Source organism: Gymnoscopelus braueri (assembly GCF_963280865.1).
Source record: "Gymnoscopelus braueri genome assembly, chromosome: 5".
In the NCBI taxonomy this organism is placed as follows: Eukaryota; Metazoa; Chordata; class Actinopteri; order Myctophiformes; family Myctophidae; genus Gymnoscopelus; species Gymnoscopelus braueri.
The window spans coordinates 1,885,509-1,893,455 of record NC_137606.1 but is presented as its reverse complement, the minus strand read 5'-3'; the positions used below and the strand labels follow the sequence as shown (position 1 = coordinate 1,893,455).

The window sequence follows — 7,947 nt, the reverse complement described above, 5'->3', positions numbered from 1 at the left end:
CATTTTCTCAGAATTTTCTCCATTTCCTTTCAACTACGCGCCCCTATTTGTTGGGAGGTGTATTGCACACTGATACAATATAAAAGAAAAAAAATGGCCGCCAATTGAATCAAAATGCTTTTTATTGAACAATACAGGAAATACAGGTACTTAGATCCAGGCGTTTTAACTTATAACATCCATGGCTGGGGGGTTAGCACTTTATATTTGAAACTTGAACGTTTAGGTAGATGTACGGGTTGTAAATATAAAAAAAGTAAAAAACAGGAACAAGTACCGCCATGACGCTTTTGACAGACGAGCGTCATGTGAACCATGGCTTAAAACATTTGTGTTGTTAAAATGTTTCAAAAATATTCCACATTTTAATGAAAATAGCAGATTTAACAAGCTCACACAACACGTCGCATCAAATCTATTTTCAAATAGCCAATGTAATATGTTTAAAGGGCGAAGGAGCGATCGCTTTTTCTGGGCTTGTTTTCTTAGACCTGGTTGCTTGTTTGGCTCGCAAAACCTGGCAACGCTGAGAAGAACCCATAATCTGGCTCAGTCTATAATCTGTAGACGAGACACAGAGAGAGAGAGACATAGAGAGAGCGAGAGAGAGAGAGACAGACATGCCAATGCCACATGTCACCCTGATCGGTGACAGTTTTGAGCAGATGGGGACCCGATCGGTTCTGATCTGGTTGCAAAAGTGTCCAGATAGAAGTTCCAGATCTGGCGGTTCAGAAGGACAAGAATTAAAGGTACTGTGACATTATAACATCATGTACTGTACAGTATCTATTCATACTAGTTTAGCTGAACTCAAAATCAGTGGTGGAAAAAGTACTCACATTGATTTGATTGAAAAATTCTGCAATGAAGAAATATTCTGTTTACAAGTAAAAGTCTGGAATTCAAAATTAACCTGAGTAAAAGTACAAAAGTATTGGTATCAAAATGTACTTAAAGTGCCAAAAGTAAATGTACTCCTTGTGCAGAATGTCCCATTTCACAAGTTCAAAATGTGTAAAAAAAATAGCAGATCTACAAGCTCACAATGCGTCACATCGAGACACGTTGTGAGCTTGTACATCTGCTATTTTCAAATGGCCGAAACATTTATAGGGCTGAAGTGGTTAATGTATGTTTTGTGATAATAATCTAAATCTGCAAAGTAACTAGTAACTGAAGTTATCAAAAAATTGTAGTGTTGTAAAAAGTACAATATTTGCCTCTGAGATGTATAGTGGAGTAGAAGTAAAAGTACAGAAAATTGGAAATATACCTCAAACTTTTACTTAAGTACAGTACTTGAGTACATGTACTTAGTTACTTTCCACCACTGGTGACATTATAACATCATGTACTAACTGTACACTAGTCTATTAATAATAGTTGAGCTGAACTCTATTAAAACGCCAGATTACTTACACCATGGCTTTTGCAATTTATGATGTCACAGCCATTGTATTATAAAGTCAAGTGTGTCAGAAAGTTGGAACCATTTGTTTTAGATAGCTTTTAGATTAGCTTTAGGGTAGAAATATTAAATAGCCTTTAACGGGATACGTGCATGAATATTGCCATGGCTAAAGCATTTGCATCCTGATGATGTAACTGGTTAATTTTAGAAAGTTGTTAGACTTTAGATTTGAGGTTAAAAGGTAAGCTTGTAGGCCTAAGTGACCTTTATTTTCATTCATAATAATTAAAGGACACATTTTGGACTTGGATAACTTTCATTTGCTTGTAAAGGCATACGAACTATTGCCATATGACTACACATGGCCATGACCATATAAACTACTGTTATACATATCAAATTGTTTTGATACATAGTCTGCTATATCTCATTCATATTTAGGTTTTGGACCATCACAAAGAGGCTCTTCATAAATGATAATTATATAGGCTATATAGGTTAGTCATGGTCCTTGGCTGCATGATGTAACCCCTTAGTAATCTCTGGAATTGCTGCCCGTGGCTGTTTCAGTTTGTAAGGGTCCATTTGGAACCTCAAGGAACCCAGAGGGTCTTTGGACCTCACTTTGAGAACCACTACAATAATATATATGGAATACTAAAAAATTATAATGAAGGCCAAAAATATATTCATTATTTTTTAAATACAGGAATGGTTAAAGGGAACCGCTAAGGAATCAGACCGTTACGGACCCTGAATCATTCAAATCCTAAAGGATCCCAACCCTACTTCTAACTGAGGTGTGGAGTCTCATCACCCCACATCGTCCAAGATGGGAGAGATTGCTCAGGTAATTCTACATTCACTTAATTTTACTATTGTATATCCAACTACTTTTGGAAAGGCAATTACAATTACAGAGTAGGCTAGCCTATGCTGGTAGTACAGTCAGTAGGATCTTCCATTAAAGTTAGCTTTGAACTTATTTTCCCTCATAAGACAATCTTTGAGAAAGAGTGTGTTGTACTCCTGCACTTTAATTACCATGATGTCCTGCCAGTGGACAGCTGTGGTGACGAGGGTGCATACAGTAAACAGTGGATGACTCCTCATCATGGCCAGGTGTGTTTGTATCTGGCCTTGGGTTGTTGTCCACTGAACATTATTTACTCTGCTCCTATTTGGGGAATACAACTGTAGTTATTATCAAACTTATTGCATATACACTCAGTGGTGGAAAGTATTAAGTAGTCCTACATTTGTTACCCACTCATTTTGTTGACTGTTAATAGATACTTAGTTTAATTACTTCAGTAATGACTATATGACATGTGAGTATGTCAAAAAATAAAAAATAAACAGAACGTAAAAATAAATAAAAGTAGGCCCACATTTACTCAAGTACTGTACTTAAGTACAATTTATTTTTACTTTACTGGAGTATTTCAAAATCTTCAATACTTTTACTACTACTCCACTGCATCTCAGAGACAAATATTGTACTTTTTACTCCACTGCAATTATTTGAAAACTTTAGTTACTACCAGTTACTTTGAAGATTTAGAATATTATTGTAAAACATACACTAAACGAGTAGTTCATCCCAAAGATGACTTATTTTCTATCAATTACACACCCCATGAAGCCTTGAATTCATAGAGATTTTTTTGTTTTTGTCGCATTCCTAAGCCAATAATTAGATGACCGGCGGAGTCTCCAGTAGGAGACTCAAAGAGTCATAAGAGGCATATGAACTATTGCCATATGACTACACATTGCCTTGACCATTTAAACTAATGTAACTACTGTTATAGTCCTATGTATCAAATTGTTTTAATAGAATGTGATACAAATTGTTATATCTAACACATATTTAGGTTTTGGACCATCACAAGAGGCTCTTCATACATGATAATTATATAGGCTGTAGGTTAGTCATGGTCCTTGGCTGCATGATGTAACCCCTTAGTAATCTCTGGAATTGCTGCCCTTGGCTGTTTCAGGCCCTACACCCAGATTCCAGTCAACTCCTAACTGAGGTGTGGAGTCTCCTCGACCCGCAGTGTCAAAGATGGGAGAGATTGCTCAGGTACAGTAATTCTACATTCACTTAATTCTTCATGAACTATTGTATATTCAACTACTTTTGGAGAGTCTTCTTCCATTAAAGTTGGCTTTGAACTTATTTTCCCTCATAAGACAATCTTTGAGAAAGAGCGTGTTGTCCTTCTGCACTTTAATTACCATGTTGTCCTTCCAGTGGACAGCTGTGGTGACGAGGGTGCATACAGTAAACAGTGGATGACTCTTCCTCATCATGGCCAGGTGTGTTTGTATCTGGCCTTGGGTTGTTGTCCACTGAACATTATTTACTCTGCTCCTAGTTTGGGAATATAACTGTAGTTATTATGGAACGTATTGCATCGTTACTGTCGGGCAGAAACCTCTTATCTCCATATTTTAAATTGTTGTGTTTTTGTTTTGTTTTTGTAATTTTTTTTGCCCTACTTGATCACTCTACAGCATCACACAAAAGTAGCAAAAGTAGCAGATCCACAAGCTCGAAACGCGGCGCAAAGCGACGAGTTTTGAGCTTGTAGATCGGCTATTTTTGCTACTTTTGAATTTGAAGAACAGTTTTGGACGTTGGAGGTTTCTGCCCGATAGAGACGATATACACTATGCGCAACAATGAGATAGGCTTCAATTACTCGCTCACCAACAATTCAAGCGTAAGTCATTCTAGAAGGGCCATGGAAGAAAGTTTCTTTTACTCAAGTAAATTTAGAATTCCAGACTTTTACTTGTAACAGAGTACTTCTGACATTGCAGTATTGATACTTTTACTTAAGTAAAACATTTGAGCACTTTTTCCATCTCTGAGTATTTATCCCTTTTCTCAGTTTGAAGTGAGAGATAATTTTTGGGTGTGTCCTGTTGTAGTAACACATTTGTAACACTTGAGAGCAGTATTGGTGCAGTTTTCTTCTGACTCATACAGTGTATTTGTGGAGCTGTCATTCCATGGGGTGAGGGTGGCACACACTGGAGCTGGTATTCACGGAACCACTTTCAAACCTGGCATCCTTATTATAGGCATGTCATTACAGCCAACAATTTTCAAAGAATTTCTACATTTCTAAAAAAATAAAAATAAATTGCAAATCTACAATGTCACAGTACATCATGATATCTATGATGTGAGCTCTGCTATACAATTACAATACTGGTGGTTCTCATTTGGTTCCATTTGTACACTCTCAGATTTACAGACTTGTAAGGGTCCATTTGGAACCTCAAGGAACCCAGAGGGTCTTTGGACCTCACTTTGAGAACCACTACAATAATATATATGGAATACTAAAAAATTATAATGAAGGCCAAAAATATATTCATTATTTTTTAAATACAGGAATGGTTAAAGGGAACCGCTAAGGAATCAGACCGTTACGTTAAATTGCAAATCTACAATGTCACAGTACATCATGATATCTATGATGTGAGCTTATATACATCAGCTATTTTCTCTATTTTAGAAAAGTTTAGAAAAAAAACATGTCATTTGCATTTGTTACATTTTCATCAACTGTGTAGTCTGTTAAATGTTAAAACCTGAGAATACTAAAAAAAATTACGTGCAATGATAAATTGGTAAAAACAACCATTTTCTGAAATATGTTTGGAACCAAGCAAGCCTGACCCAAAAGCAAACAATATAATCTTTCTTTGACTCATTACACTCGGAATCATAACAGGTGGACTCATTGCACTTGCTATTATGCCCCCCCCCCCCCCGCCCCCTCTCTCTCTCTCTTATTTCTGTCTCTGATATAGGTGCACCATATCATCTCTCCATGTGTAAACTATGCAGTGTCGTCAGAGGCAGTGGAATGCACCAGCACCCAACCCAGGAGGTTATTTCTGTGGCTCTAATGACTCTGTTGTTGAGGGAGATTGAGAGAAATGCTCAACATTTTTTAAACGGTTTCAGCTTCATCAGCCGAACAAAACACACGTGAGTTTTGGCTAGTGTGGTCCTCCATGTAGATAGATAGATACTTGGAAACGTCACTCTTCTTATCACTGCATCAAACAGCACCACCCATGTAATGAGGAATGGAATGGAATGGAACAGAAAGCCACCACCCAGTCACTGGAGAAATAATTTCTCTGAGGGTGTTGTTGTTCTGTACTGTTTTCATGCAGGTGCCAGGGTTTCAGGGTTCTGCTTGTGTTGTAGAGGCCAGCAGACCAGGCTGTGCATGTTCAAAAGTTAGTGTGTATGTTTTTAAAGGTGAAAGCTACAATCCTCTAGGTTTTATCATCCATTGTCTCGCTCTCCGGACGGAGAGATGTGCAATGATGTCTGAACTACAATAAAGATGGCGGCACAGTCTGCTTCAAACTGCTTTATTGACAACTAGTGAAATTTTGAAAAATCTTTTGAAATAATATGCAGTATATATATGTTTTAAATTTAGGAAATGAAAAAAGGGGGTTATTTACTTGCAACTCATAATAATGGGGTTGCGACCCAAAAATGGTCCCGACCCACTGTTTAGGAAACACTGCTCTGTACAGATTGGTTAAAATAACATTATTTCATTCATTAGTCCCGGATTGTAGCTTTATAGGTGATGTCAGGCTTGTCTGAGATAATAGAGTGTGTTGTACTTCTGCACTTTAATTACCATGTTGTCCTTCCAGTGGACAGCTGTGGTGACGAGGGTGCATACAGTAAACAGTGGATGACTCCTCATCATGGCCAGGTGTGTTTGTATCTGGCCGTGGGTTGTTGTCCACTGAACATTATTTACTCTGCTTCTATTTGGGGAATACAACTGTAGTTATTATCCAACTTATTGCATATATACACTTTAGGCATTCAGCTGATGTTTGTGTATCCCAAGTGACGTACATCAAGCGCAACAATGAGATAGGCTTCAATTACTTCAATTAATGTCTAAAATAAACATGAGTCCAGCATTTGAAATATTGGCAACCAGAGACAAGTTGATCAAAATTCAAAAATGATATTTGTCTATTTTAGTAGGCACTGTACATGATGCCAGATTGGGTTTTTGCCCATTTGGCACACACATATAGTGATACAATCATTTATTTGTGTTATTTATTTATAACAATAACAATAATAACTTGCAAATACTGTACTTTTTGACCCAATTTGGAATTAATGATTGCAGTCTTAAAGATAGGGTAAGTGATATTTTTTTTTTTTTTTTTTTTTTTTTTTAAAGGTTAAAGTACTTTATTCTGATAGTAATCATTGCTACAGAGCGTTTGATCGGTCACATGGGTCTCTCCAGCTCTTCAGTAAACAGAATATAGTACATTTTCAAGTAGGTGACAACATTTAAGCTAATCAGGAGAGAGCACTAAAAATGCATTTTCTGTTTAATAAAGAGCTGGAGAGACATGGAGACTCCTTTTACTGAACAAACACTCTATAGTCTATAGCAATGAGTACTATCAGAAAATAGAGCTATTTAACACTTATTTTAACCAAATTAAATCACTTACCCTACCTTTAACATCTTTAAAGTCCTTTGTGGACGATGTGATACATCACTGAATTCATAAATCAATTGTCCTGTCCACTCTCTCTCTCTCTCTCTCTCTCTCTCTCTCTCTCTCTCTCTCTCTCTCTCTCTCTCTCTCTTTCTCTCTCTCTCTCTCTCTCTCTCTCTCTCTCTCTCTCTCTCAGGTATAATCAAGATGGAGGCGTTGGACTCTTTCCTACTACAGTAGAAGTATCTTTCTTCCAGTTCAAGTGCATACTTTTTCATTTGGCCCAATCTCTGGCATAGTCATTCATCATGCTGCCAGTCATAGGAGCAAAGGCCTTGAGACGGCAGAGGGGACTCAGACAAAGCAGTGGTTTTTAAATAACTTTTAAGGAACGGCCAACGGTCCCTCCATTCAAAGTCTCTTACCTCAAGTATCCCCATTTTAAACCATTGTTAATTAAAAGTTTTGTTTATATTTCTCATGTATTTTAGCTTAAGCAATATAAGTATGTCTCCTCATGTTTTAATTGTTGTACATTTTAATAATGTGATGTATATGCATAATATGTCAGTTATATTTAGACAGACACATACAAGTTCATTTTCTGCGATGTAGACATGTTCACAGTGATGAATAAAGTTTCGGAGCTCTCTCTCTCTCTCCTCATGCCTCATGATTACAAAATGTCACATGTCCATGTCCCACTACAGGGTTCCCACGGTCATGAAATTCCTGGAAATATTTTGAAATTAGAAAAACTGTTTCCCAGGCCTGGAAAAGGTTTGGAAAATGTTTAGCTATATGCATTTTTATTTTGTTCATATTTTGTTCATAAATAAATCCCAAAACATGTCTAACATTATGTGAATATTAACATGATAAAATGTAGTGCTACACTGCAGGGGCTGCGTAATCAGTCAGACAAAAAGATAGAAAAATAGATCTAACAATGCATCAAATCATAATGCATTGTTAGCTTGTAGATCTATTTTTGTCACGTGATG

At 36.9% G+C, this 7,947-nt stretch overlaps 1 long non-coding RNA gene across 1 annotated transcript; it reads left to right on the top strand.

Moving 5' to 3' along the window:
- Nucleotides 1-621: 621 nt before the first annotated feature.
- Nucleotides 622-7,582, top strand: LOC308085019. Its single transcript, XR_013933137.1, has 5 exons — nucleotides 622-752; nucleotides 2,124-2,264; nucleotides 3,418-3,503; nucleotides 5,249-5,429; nucleotides 7,140-7,582. It is a non-coding gene; the product is annotated as an uncharacterized lncRNA (long non-coding RNA).
- The last annotated feature ends 365 nt before the right edge of the window (nucleotides 7,583-7,947 follow it).